Source organism: Anolis carolinensis, chromosome Y, assembly GCF_035594765.1.
Source record: "Anolis carolinensis isolate JA03-04 chromosome Y, rAnoCar3.1.pri, whole genome shotgun sequence".
Classification (NCBI taxonomy): domain Eukaryota; kingdom Metazoa; phylum Chordata; class Lepidosauria; order Squamata; family Dactyloidae; genus Anolis; species Anolis carolinensis.
This window is the reverse complement of record NC_085848.1, coordinates 527,872-541,250: the sequence shown is the minus strand read 5'-3', so window position 1 is coordinate 541,250 and position 13,379 is coordinate 527,872.

Genomic DNA, 13,379 nt, shown 5'->3' with positions numbered 1-13,379 from the left:
CCCTATTGAGCAGCAGGAACCAAAAACACGCTCCCTTTTTCCCAAAGCAGGTGGGATTATACAGAGGATGATGGGAAGCGCAACCCTTTTGCCAGACTTTGCTAGCGTAGGGAAGGAGATTCACAGCTGCCTGCCACCGACTGCAATCCCTATTGAGCAGCAGGAACCAAAAACACGCTCCCTTTTTCCCAAAGCAGGTGGGATTATACAGAGGATGATGGGAAGCGCAGCCCTTTTGCCAGACTTTGTTAGCGTAGGGAAGGAGATTCACAGCTGCCTGCCACCGACTGCAATCCCTATTGAGCAGCAGGAACCAAAAACATGCTCCCTTTTTCCCAAAGCAGGTGGTATTATACAGAGGATGATGGGAAGCGCAGCCCTTTTGCCAGACTTTGTTAGCGTAGGGAAGGAGATTCACAGCTGCCTGCCACCGACTGCAATCCCTATTGAGCAGCAGGAACCAAAAACACGCTCCCTTTTTCCCAAAGCAGGTGGGATTATACAGAGGATGATGGGAAGCGCAACCCTTTTGCCAGACTTTGTTAGCGTAGGGAAGGAGATTCACAGCTGCCTGCCACCGACTGCAATCCCTATTGAGCAGCAGGAACCAAAAACACGCTCCCTTTTTCCCAAAGCAGGTGGTATTATACAGAGGATGATGGGAAGCGCAGCCCTTTTGCCAGACTTTGTTAGCGTAGGGAAGGAGATTCACAGCTGCCTGCCACCGACTGCAATCCCTATTGAGCAGCAGGAACCAAAAACACGCTCCCTTTTTCCCAAAGCAGGTGGGATTATACAGAGGATGATGGGAAGCGCAACCCTTTTGCCAGACTTTGTTAGCGTAGGGAAGGAGATTCACAGCTGCCTGCCACCGACTGCAATCCCTATTGAGCAGCAGGAACCAAAAACACGCTCCCTTTTTCCCAAAGCAGGTGGTATTATACAGAGGATGATGGGAAGCGCAGCCCTTTTGCCAGACTTTGTTAGCGTAGGGAAGGAGATTCACAGCTGCCTGCCACCGACTGCAATCCCTATTGAGCAGCAGGAACCAAAAACACGCTCCCTTTTTCCCAAAGCAGGTGGTATTATACAGAGGATGATGGGAAGCGCAACCCTTTTGCCAGACTTTGTTAGCGTAGGGAAGGAGATTCACAGCTGCCTGCCACCGACTGCAATCCCTATTGAGCAGCAGGAACCAAAAACACGCTCCCTTTTTCCCAAAGCAGGTGGGATTATACAGAGGATGATGGGAAGCGCAACCCTTTTGCCAGACTTTGTTAGCGTAGGGAAGGAGATTCACAGCTGCCTGCCACCGACTGCAATCCCTATTGAGCAGCAGGAACCAAAAACACGCTCCCTTTTTCCCAAAGCAGGTGGTATTATACAGAGGATGATGGGAAGCGCAACCCTTTTGCCAGACTTTGTTAGCGTAGGGAAGGAGATTCACAGCTGCCTGCCACCGACTGCAATCCCTATTGAGCAGCAGGAACCAAAAACACGCTCCCTTTTTCCCAAAGCAGGTGGGATTATACAGAGGATGATGGGAAGCGCAACCCTTTTGCCAGACTTTGCTAGCGTAGGGAAGGAGATTCACAGCTGCCTGCCACCGACTGCAATCCCTATTGAGCAGCAGGAACCAAAAACACGCTCCCTTTTTCCCAAAGCAGGTGGTATTATACAGAGGATGATGGGAAGCGCAGCCCTTTTGCCAGACTTTGCTAGCGTAGGGAAGGAGATTCACAGCTGCCTGCCACCGACTGCAATCCCTATTGAGCAGCAGGAACCAAAAACACGCTCCCTTTTTCCCAAAGCAGGTGGAATTATACAGAGGATGATGGGAAGCGCAACCCTTTTGCCAGACTTTGTTAGCGTAGGGAAGGAGATTCACAGCTGCCTGCCACCGACTGCAATCCCTATTGAGCAGCAGGAACCAAAAACATGCTCCCTTTTTCCCAAAGCAGGTGGTATTATACAGAGGATGATGGGAAGCGCAGCCCTTTTGCCAGACTTTGCTAGCGTAGGGAAGGAGATTCACAGCTGCCTGCCACCGACTGCAATCCCTATTGAGCAGCAGGAACCAAAAACATGCTCCCTTTTTCCCAAAGCAGGTGGTATTATACAGAGGATGATGGGAAGCGCAGCCCTTTTGCCAGACTTTGTTAGCGTAGGGAAGGAGATTCACAGCTGCCTGCCACCGACTGCAATCCCTATTGAGCAGCAGGAACCAAAAACACGCTCCCTTTTTCCCAAAGCAGGTGGGATTATACAGAGGATGATGGGAAGCGCAGCCCTTTTGCCAGACTTTGTTAGCGTAGGGAAGGAGATTCACAGCTGCCTGCCACCGACTGCAATCCCTATTGAGCAGCAGGAACCAAAAACACGCTCCCTTTTTCCCAAAGCAGGTGGGATTATACAGAGGATGATGGGAAGCGCAGCCCTTTTGCCAGACTTTGTTAGCGTAGGGAAGGAGATTCACAGCTGCCTGCCACCGACTGCAATCCCTATTGAGCAGCAGGAACCAAAAACACGCTCCCTTTTTCCCAAAGCAGGTGGGATTATACAGAGGATGATGGGAAGCGCAGCCCTTTTGCCAGACTTTGCTAGCGTAGGGAAGGAGATTCACAGCTGCCTGCCACCGACTGCAATCCCTATTGAGCAGCAGGAACCAAAAACACGCTCCCTTTTTCCCAAAGCAGGTGGGATTATACAGAGGATGATGGGAAGCGCAGCCCTTTTGCCAGACTTTGTTAGCGTAGGGAAGGAGATTCACAGCTGCCTGCCACCGACTGCAATCCCTATTGAGCAGCAGGAACCAAAAACATGCTCCCTTTTTCCCAAAGCAGGTGGGATTATACAGAGGATGATGGGAAGCGCAACCCTTTTGCCAGACTTTGTTAGCGTAGGGAAGGAGATTCACAGCTGCCTGCCACCGACTGCAATCCCTATTGAGCAGCAGGAACCAAAAACACGCTCCCTTTTTCCCAAAGCAGGTGGGATTATACAGAGGATGATGGGAAGCGCAACCCTTTTGCCAGACTTTGTTAGCGTAGGGAAGGAGATTCACAGCTGCCTGCCACCGACTGCAATCCCTATTGAGCAGCAGGAACCAAAAACATGCTCCCTTTTTCCCAAAGCAGGTGGGATTATACAGAGGATGATGGGAAGCGCAACCCTTTTGCCAGACTTTGTTAGCGTAGGGAAGGAGATTCACAGCTGCCTGCCACCGACTGCAATCCCTATTGAGCAGCAGGAACCAAAAACACGCTCCCTTTTTCCCAAAGCAGGTGGGATTATACAGAGGATGATGGGAAGCGCAACCCTTTTGCCAGACTTTGTTAGCGTAGGGAAGGAGATTCACAGCTGCCTGCCACCGACTGCAATCCCTATTGAGCAGCAGGAACCAAAAACATGCTCCCTTTTTCCCAAAGCAGGTGGTATTATACAGAGGATGATGGGAAGCGCAACCCTTTTGCCAGACTTTGTTAGCGTAGGGAAGGAGATTCACAGCTGCCTGCCACCGACTGCAATCCCTATTGAGCAGCAGGAACCAAAAACACACTCCCTTTTTCCCAAAGCAGGTGGGATTATACAGAGGATGATGGGAAGCGCAACCCTTTTGCCAGACTTTGTTAGCGTAGGGAAGGAGATTCACAGCTGCCTGCCACCGACTGCAATCCCTATTGAGCAGCAGGAACCAAAAACACGCTCCCTTTTTCCCAAAGCAGGTGGGATTATACAGAGGATGATGGGAAGCGCAGCCCTTTTGCCAGACTTTGTTAGCGTAGGGAAGGAGATTCACAGCTGCCTGCCACCGACTGCAATCCCTATTGAGCAGCAGGAACCAAAAACACGCTCCCTTTTTCCCAAAGCAGGTGGGATTATACAGAGGATGATGGGAAGCGCAGCCCTTTTGCCAGACTTTGTTAGCGTAGGGAAGGAGATTCACAGCTGCCTGCCACCGACTGCAATCCCTATTGAGCAGCAGGAACCAAAAACATGCTCCCTTTTTCCCAAAGCAGGTGGGATTATACAGAGGATGATGGGAAGCGCAACCCTTTTGCCAGACTTTGTTAGCGTAGGGAAGGAGATTCACAGCTGCCTGCCACCGACTGCAATCCCTATTGAGCAGCAGGAACCAAAAACACGCTCCCTTTTTCCCAAAGCAGGTGGGATTATACAGAGGATGATGGGAAGCGCAACCCTTTTGCCAGACTTTGTTAGCGTAGGGAAGGAGATTCACAGCTGCCTGCCACCGACTGCAATCCCTATTGAGCAGCAGGAACCAAAAACATGCTCCCTTTTTCCCAAAGCAGGTGGGATTATACAGAGGATGATGGGAAGCGCAACCCTTTTGCCAGACTTTGTTAGCGTAGGGAAGGAGATTCACAGCTGCCTGCCACCGACTGCAATCCCTATTGAGCAGCAGGAACCAAAAACACGCTCCCTTTTTCCCAAAGCAGGTGGGATTATACAGAGGATGATGGGAAGCGCAACCCTTTTGCCAGACTTTGTTAGCGTAGGGAAGGAGATTCACAGCTGCCTGCCACCGACTGCAATCCCTATTGAGCAGCAGGAACCAAAAACATGCTCCCTTTTTCCCAAAGCAGGTGGTATTATACAGAGGATGATGGGAAGCGCAACCCTTTTGCCAGACTTTGTTAGCGTAGGGAAGGAGATTCACAGCTGCCTGCCACCGACTGCAATCCCTATTGAGCAGCAGGAACCAAAAACACACTCCCTTTTTCCCAAAGCAGGTGGGATTATACAGAGGATGATGGGAAGCGCAACCCTTTTGCCAGACTTTGTTAGCGTAGGGAAGGAGATTCACAGCTGCCTGCCACCGACTGCAATCCCTATTGAGCAGCAGGAACCAAAAACATGCTCCCTTTTTCCCAAAGCAGGTGGTATTATACAGAGGATGATGGGAAGCGCAACCCTTTTGCCAGACTTTGTTAGCGTAGGGAAGGAGATTCACAGCTGCCTGCCACCGACTGCAATCCCTATTGAGCAGCAGGAACCAAAAACACGCTCCCTTTTTCCCAAAGCAGGTGGTATTATACAGAGGATGATGGGAAGCGCAACCCTTTTGCCAGACTTTGTTAGCGTAGGGAAGGAGATTCACAGCTGCCTGCCACCGACTGCAATCCCTATTGAGCAGCAGGAACCAAAAACACGCTCCCTTTTTCCCAAAGCAGGTGGTATTATACAGAGGATGATGGGAAGCGCAACCCTTTTGCCAGACTTTGTTAGCGTAGGGAAGGAGATTCACAGCTGCCTGCCACCGACTGCAATCCCTATTGAGCAGCAGGAACCAAAAACACGCTCCCTTTTTCCCAAAGCAGGTGGTATTATACAGAGGATGATGGGAAGCGCAACCCTTTTGCCAGACTTTGTTAGCGTAGGGAAGGAGATTCACAGCTGCCTGCCACCGACTGCAATCCCTATTGAGCAGCAGGAACCAAAAACACGCTCCCTTTTTCCCAAAGCAGGTGGTATTATACAGAGGATGATGGGAAGCGCAACCCTTTTGCCAGACTTTGTTAGCGTAGGGAAGGAGATTCACAGCTGCCTGCCACCGACTGCAATCCCTATTGAGCAGCAGGAACCAAAAACATGCTCCCTTTTTCCCAAAGCAGGTGGTATTATACAGAGGATGATGGGAAGCGCAGCCCTTTTGCCAGACTTTGTTAGCGTAGGGAAGGAGATTCACAGCTGCCTGCCACCGACTGCAATCCCTATTGAGCAGCAGGAACCAAAAACACGCTCCCTTTTTCCCAAAGCAGGTGGTATTATACAGAGGATGATGGGAAGCGCAGCCCTTTTGCCAGACTTTGTTAGCGTAGGGAAGGAGATTCACAGCTGCCTGCCACCGACTGCAATCCCTATTGAGCAGCAGGAACCAAAAACACGCTCCCTTTTTCCCAAAGCAGGTGGTATTATACAGAGGATGATGGGAAGCGCAACCCTTTTGCCAGACTTTGTTAGCGTAGGGAAGGAGATTCACAGCTGCCTGCCACCGACTGCAATCCCTATTGAGCAGCAGGAACCAAAAACATGCTCCCTTTTTCCCAAAGCAGGTGGCATTATACAGAGGATGATGGGAAGCGCAGCCCTTTTGCCAGACTTTGCTAGCGTAGGGAAGGAGATTCACAGCTGCCTGCCACCGACTGCAATCCCTATTGAGCAGCAGGAACCAAAAACACGCTCCCTTTTTCCCAAAGCAGGTGGTATTATACAGAGGATGATGGGAAGCGCAGCCCTTTTGCCAGACTTTGTTAGCGTAGGGAAGGAGATTCACAGCTGCCTGCCACCGACTGCAATCCCTATTGAGCAGCAGGAACCAAAAACACGCTCCCTTTTTCCCAAAGCAGGTGGTATTATACAGAGGATGATGGGAAGCGCAGCCCTTTTGCCAGACTTTGTTAGCGTAGGGAAGGAGATTCACAGCTGCCTGCCACCGACTGCAATCCCTATTGAGCAGCAGGAACCAAAAACACGCTCCCTTTTTCCCAAAGCAGGTGGTATTATACAGAGGATGATGGGAAGCGCAACCCTTTTGCCAGACTTTGTTAGCGTAGGGAAGGAGATTCACAGCTGCCTGCCACCGACTGCAATCCCTATTGAGCAGCAGGAACCAAAAACACGCTCCCTTTTTCCCAAAGCAGGTGGTATTATACAGAGGATGATGGGAAGCGCAGCCCTTTTGCCAGACTTTGTTAGCGTAGGGAAGGAGATTCACAGCTGCCTGCCACCGACTGCAATCCCTATTGAGCAGCAGGAACCAAAAACACGCTCCCTTTTTCCCAAAGCAGGTGGTATTATACAGAGGATGATGGGAAGCGCAACCCTTTTGCCAGACTTTGTTAGCGTAGGGAAGGAGATTCACAGCTGCCTGCCACCGACTGCAATCCCTATTGAGCAGCAGGAACCAAAAACACGCTCCCTTTTTCCCAAAGCAGGTGGGATTATACAGAGGATGATGGGAAGCGCAACCCTTTTGCCAGACTTTGTTAGCGTAGGGAAGGAGATTCACAGCTGCCTGCCACCGACTGCAATCCCTATTGAGCAGCAGGAACCAAAAACATGCTCCCTTTTTCCCAAAGCAGGTGGTATTATACAGAGGATGATGGGAAGCGCAACCCTTTTGCCAGACTTTGTTAGCGTAGGGAAGGAGATTCACAGCTGCCTGCCACCGACTGCAATCCCTATTGAGCAGCAGGAACCAAAAACACGCTCCCTTTTTCCCAAAGCAGGTGGTATTATACAGAGGATGATGGGAAGCGCAGCCCTTTTGCCAGACTTTGTTAGCGTAGGGAAGGAGATTCACAGCTGCCTGCCACCGACTGCAATCCCTATTGAGCAGCAGGAACCAAAAACACGCTCCCTTTTTCCCAAAGCAGGTGGTATTATACAGAGGATGATGGGAAGCGCAGCCCTTTTGCCAGACTTTGCTAGCGTAGGGAAGGAGATTCACAGCTGCCTGCCACCGACTGCAATCCCTATTGAGCAGCAGGAACCAAAAACATGCTCCCTTTTTCCCAAAGCAGGTGGTATTATACAGAGGATGATGGGAAGCGCAACCCTTTTGCCAGACTTTGTTAGCGTAGGGAAGGAGATTCACAGCTGCCTGCCACCGACTGCAATCCCTATTGAGCAGCAGGAACCAAAAACACGCTCCCTTTTTCCCAAAGCAGGTGGGATTATACAGAGGATGATGGGAAGCGCAGCCCTTTTGCCAGACTTTGTTAGCGTAGGGAAGGAGATTCACAGCTGCCTGCCACCGACTGCAATCCCTATTGAGCAGCAGGAACCAAAAACACGCTCCCTTTTTCCCAAAGCAGGTGGTATTATACAGAGGATGATGGGAAGCGCAACCCTTTTGCCAGACTTTGTTAGCGTAGGGAAGGAGATTCACAGCTGCCTGCCACCGACTGCAATCCCTATTGAGCAGCAGGAACCAAAAACACGCTCCCTTTTTCCCAAAGCAGGTGGGATTATACAGAGGATGATGGGAAGCGCAGCCCTTTTGCCAGACTTTGTTAGCGTAGGGAAGGAGATTCACAGCTGCCTGCCACCGACTGCAATCCCTATTGAGCAGCAGGAACCAAAAACATGCTCCCTTTTTCCCAAAGCAGGTGGGATTATACAGAGGATGATGGGAAGCGCAACCCTTTTGCCAGACTTTGCTAGCGTAGGGAAGGAGATTCACAGCTGCCTGCCACCGACTGCAATCCCTATTGAGCAGCAGGAACCAAAAACATGCTCCCTTTTTCCCAAAGCAGGTGGGATTATACAGAGGATGATGGGAAGCGCAGCCCTTTTGCCAGACTTTGTTAGCGTAGGGAAGGAGATTCACAGCTGCCTGCCACCGACTGCAATCCCTATTGAGCAGCAGGAACCAAAAACACGCTCCCTTTTTCCCAAAGCAGGTGGTATTATACAGAGGATGATGGGAAGCGCAGCCCTTTTGCCAGACTTTGTTAGCGTAGGGAAGGAGATTCACAGCTGCCTGCCACCGACTGCAATCCCTATTGAGCAGCAGGAACCAAAAACATGCTCCCTTTTTCCCAAAGCAGGTGGGATTATACAGAGGATGATGGGAAGCGCAACCCTTTTGCCAGACTTTGCTAGCGTAGGGAAGGAGATTCACAGCTGCCTGCCACCGACTGCAATCCCTATTGAGCAGCAGGAACCAAAAACACGCTCCCTTTTTCCCAAAGCAGGTGGTATTATACAGAGGATGATGGGAAGCGCAGCCCTTTTGCCAGACTTTGTTAGCGTAGGGAAGGAGATTCACAGCTGCCTGCCACCGACTGCAATCCCTATTGAGCAGCAGGAACCAAAAACACGCTCCCTTTTTCCCAAAGCAGGTGGTATTATACGGAGGATGATGGGAAGCGCAGCCCTTTTGCCAGACTTTGTTAGCGTAGGGAAGGAGATTCACAGCTGCCTGCCACCGACTGCAATCCCTATTGAGCAGCAGGAACCAAAAACACGCTCCCTTTTTCCCAAAGCAGGTGGTATTATACAGAGGATGATGGGAAGCGCAACCCTTTTGCCAGACTTTGTTAGCGTAGGGAAGGAGATTCACAGCTGCCTGCCACCGACTGCAATCCCTATTGAGCAGCAGGAACCAAAAACATGCTCCCTTTTTCCCAAAGCAGGTGGTATTATACAGAGGATGATGGGAAGCGCAGCCCTTTTGCCAGACTTTGTTAGCGTAGGGAAGGAGATTCACAGCTGCCTGCCACCGACTGCAATCCCTATTGAGCAGCAGGAACCAAAAACACGCTCCCTTTTTCCCAAAGCAGGTGGTATTATACAGAGGATGATGGGAAGCGCAACCCTTTTGCCAGACTTTGTTAGCGTAGGGAAGGAGATTCACAGCTGCCTGCCACCGACTGCAATCCCTATTGAGCAGCAGGAACCAAAAACACGCTCCCTTTTTCCCAAAGCAGGTGGTATTATACAGAGGATGATGGGAAGCGCAACCCTTTTGCCAGACTTTGTTAGCGTAGGGAAGGAGATTCACAGCTGCCTGCCACCGACTGCAATCCCTATTGAGCAGCAGGAACCAAAAACACGCTCCCTTTTTCCCAAAGCAGGTGGGATTATACAGAGGATGATGGGAAGCGCAGCCCTTTTGCCAGACTTTGTTAGCGTAGGGAAGGAGATTCACAGCTGCCTGCCACCGACTGCAATCCCTATTGAGCAGCAGGAACCAAAAACACGCTCCCTTTTTCCCAAAGCAGGTGGTATTATACAGAGGATGATGGGAAGCGCAACCCTTTTGCCAGACTTTGCTAGCGTAGGGAAGGAGATTCACAGCTGCCTGCCACCGACTGCAATCCCTATTGAGCAGCAGGAACCAAAAACATGCTCCCTTTTTCCCAAAGCAGGTGGGATTATACAGAGGATGATGGGAAGCGCAACCCTTTTGCCAGACTTTGTTAGCGTAGGGAAGGAGATTCACAGCTGCCTGCCACCGACTGCAATCCCTATTGAGCAGCAGGAACCAAAAACATGCTCCCTTTTTCCCAAAGCAGGTGGGATTATACAGAGGATGATGGGAAGCGCAGCCCTTTTGCCAGACTTTGTTAGCGTAGGGAAGGAGATTCACAGCTGCCTGCCACCGACTGCAATCCCTATTGAGCAGCAGGAACCAAAAACATGCTCCCTTTTTCCCAAAGCAGGTGGGATTATACAGAGGATGATGGGAAGCGCAACCCTTTTGCCAGACTTTGCTAGCGTAGGGAAGGAGATTCACAGCTGCCTGCCACCGACTGCAATCCCTATTGAGCAGCAGGAACCAAAAACACGCTCCCTTTTTCCCAAAGCAGGTGGGATTATACAGAGGATGATGGGAAGCGCAGCCCTTTTGCCAGACTTTGTTAGCGTAGGGAAGGAGATTCACAGCTGCCTGCCACCGACTGCAATCCCTATTGAGCAGCAGGAACCAAAAACACGCTCCCTTTTTCCCAAAGCAGGTGGTATTATACAGAGGATGATGGGAAGCGCAACCCTTTTGCCAGACTTTGTTAGCGTAGGGAAGGAGATTCACAGCTGCCTGCCACCGACTGCAATCCCTATTGAGCAGCAGGAACCAAAAACATGCTCCCTTTTTCCCAAAGCAGGTGGGATTATACAGAGGATGATGGGAAGCGCAACCCTTTTGCCAGACTTTGTTAGCGTAGGGAAGGAGATTCACAGCTGCCTGCCACCGACTGCAATCCCTATTGAGCAGCAGGAACCAAAAACATGCTCCCTTTTTCCCAAAGCAGGTGGGATTATACAGAGGATGATGGGAAGCGCAACCCTTTTGCCAGACTTTGCTAGCGTAGGGAAGGAGATTCACAGCTGCCTGCCACCGACTGCAATCCCTATTGAGCAGCAGGAACCAAAAACACGCTCCCTTTTTCCCAAAGCAGGTGGTATTATACAGAGGATGATGGGAAGCGCAACCCTTTTGCCAGACTTTGTTAGCGTAGGGAAGGAGATTCACAGCTGCCTGCCACCGACTGCAATCCCTATTGAGCAGCAGGAACCAAAAACACGCTCCCTTTTTCCCAAAGCAGGTGGGATTATACAGAGGATGATGGGAAGCGCAGCCCTTTTGCCAGACTTTGTTAGCGTAGGGAAGGAGATTCACAGCTGCCTGCCACCGACTGCAATCCCTATTGAGCAGCAGGAACCAAAAACATGCTCCCTTTTTCCCAAAGCAGGTGGGATTATACAGAGGATGATGGGAAGCGCAACCCTTTTGCCAGACTTTGCTAGCGTAGGGAAGGAGATTCACAGCTGCCTGCCACCGACTGCAATCCCTATTGAGCAGCAGGAACCAAAAACACGCTCCCTTTTTCCCAAAGCAGGTGGGATTATACAGAGGATGATGGGAAGCGCAGCCCTTTTGCCAGACTTTGTTAGCGTAGGGAAGGAGATTCACAGCTGCCTGCCACCGACTGCAATCCCTATTGAGCAGCAGGAACCAAAAACACGCTCCCTTTTTCCCAAAGCAGGTGGGATTATACAGAGGATGATGGGAAGCGCAGCCCTTTTGCCAGACTTTGTTAGCGTAGGGAAGGAGATTCACAGCTGCCTGCCACCGACTGCAATCCCTATTGAGCAGCAGGAACCAAAAACACGCTCCCTTTTTCCCAAAGCAGGTGGGATTATACAGAGGATGATGGGAAGCGCAACCCTTTTGCCAGACTTTGCTAGCGTAGGGAAGGAGATTCACAGCTGCCTGCCACCGACTGCAATCCCTATTGAGCAGCAGGAACCAAAAACACGCTCCCTTTTTCCCAAAGCAGGTGGGATTATACAGAGGATGATGGGAAGCGCAGCCCTTTTGCCAGACTTTGTTAGCGTAGGGAAGGAGATTCACAGCTGCCTGCCACCGACTGCAATCCCTATTGAGCAGCAGGAACCAAAAACATGCTCCCTTTTTCCCAAAGCAGGTGGGATTATACAGAGGATGATGGGAAGCGCAACCCTTTTGCCAGACTTTGCTAGCGTAGGGAAGGAGATTCACAGCTGCCTGCCACCGACTGCAATCCCTATTGAGCAGCAGGAACCAAAAACACGCTCCCTTTTTCCCAAAGCAGGTGGTATTATACAGAGGATGATGGGAAGCGCAGCCCTTTTGCCAGACTTTGTTAGCGTAGGGAAGGAGATTCACAGCTGCCTGCCACCGACTGCAATCCCTATTGAGCAGCAGGAACCAAAAACACGCTCCCTTTTTCCCAAAGCAGGTGGGATTATACAGAGGATGATGGGAAGCGCAGCCCTTTTGCCAGACTTTGTTAGCGTAGGGAAGGAGATTCACAGCTGCCTGCCACCGACTGCAATCCCTATTGAGCAGCAGGAACCAAAAACACGCTCCCTTTTTCCCAAAGCAGGTGGGATTATACAGAGGATGATGGGAAGCGCAACCCTTTTGCCAGACTTTGTTAGCGTAGGGAAGGAGATTCACAGCTGCCTGCCACCGACTGCAATCCCTATTGAGCAGCAGGAACCAAAAACACGCTCCCTTTTTCCCAAAGCAGGTGGGATTATACAGAGGATGATGGGAAGCGCAGCCCTTTTGCCAGACTTTGTTAGCGTAGGGAAGGTGATTCACAGCTGCCTGCCACCGACTGCAATCCCTATTGAGCAGCAGGAACCAAAAACACGCTCCCTTTTTCCCAAAGCAGGTGGTATTATACAGAGGATGATGGGAAGCGCAGCCCTTTTGCCAGACTTTGTTAGCGTAGGGAAGGAGATTCACAGCTGCCTGCCACCGACTGCAATCCCTATTGAGCAGCAGGAACCAAAAACACGCTCCCTTTTTCCCAAAGCAGGTGGGATTATACAGAGGATGATGGGAAGCGCAACCCTTTTGCCAGACTTTGTTAGCGTAGGGAAGGAGATTCACAGCTGCCTGCCACCGACTGCAATCCCTATTGAGCAGCAGGAACCAAAAACACGCTCCCTTTTTCCCAAAGCAGGTGGGATTATACAGAGGATGATGGGAAGCGCAACCCTTTTGCCAGACTTTGTTAGCGTAGGGAAGGAGATTCACAGCTGCCTGCCACCGACTGCAATCCCTATTGAGCAGCAGGAACCAAAAACACGCTCCCTTTTTCCCAAAGCAGGTGGGATTATACAGAGGATGATGGGAAGCGCAGCCCTTTTGCCAGACTTTGTTAGCGTAGGGAAGGAGATTCACAGCTGCCTGCCACCGACTGCAATCCCTATTGAGCAGCAGGAACCAAAAACACGCTCCCTTTTTCCCAAAGCAGGTGGGATTATACAGAGGATGATGGGAAGCGCAGCCCTTTTGCCAGACTTTGCTAGCGTAGGGAAGGAGATTCACAGCTGCCTGCCACCGACTGCAATCC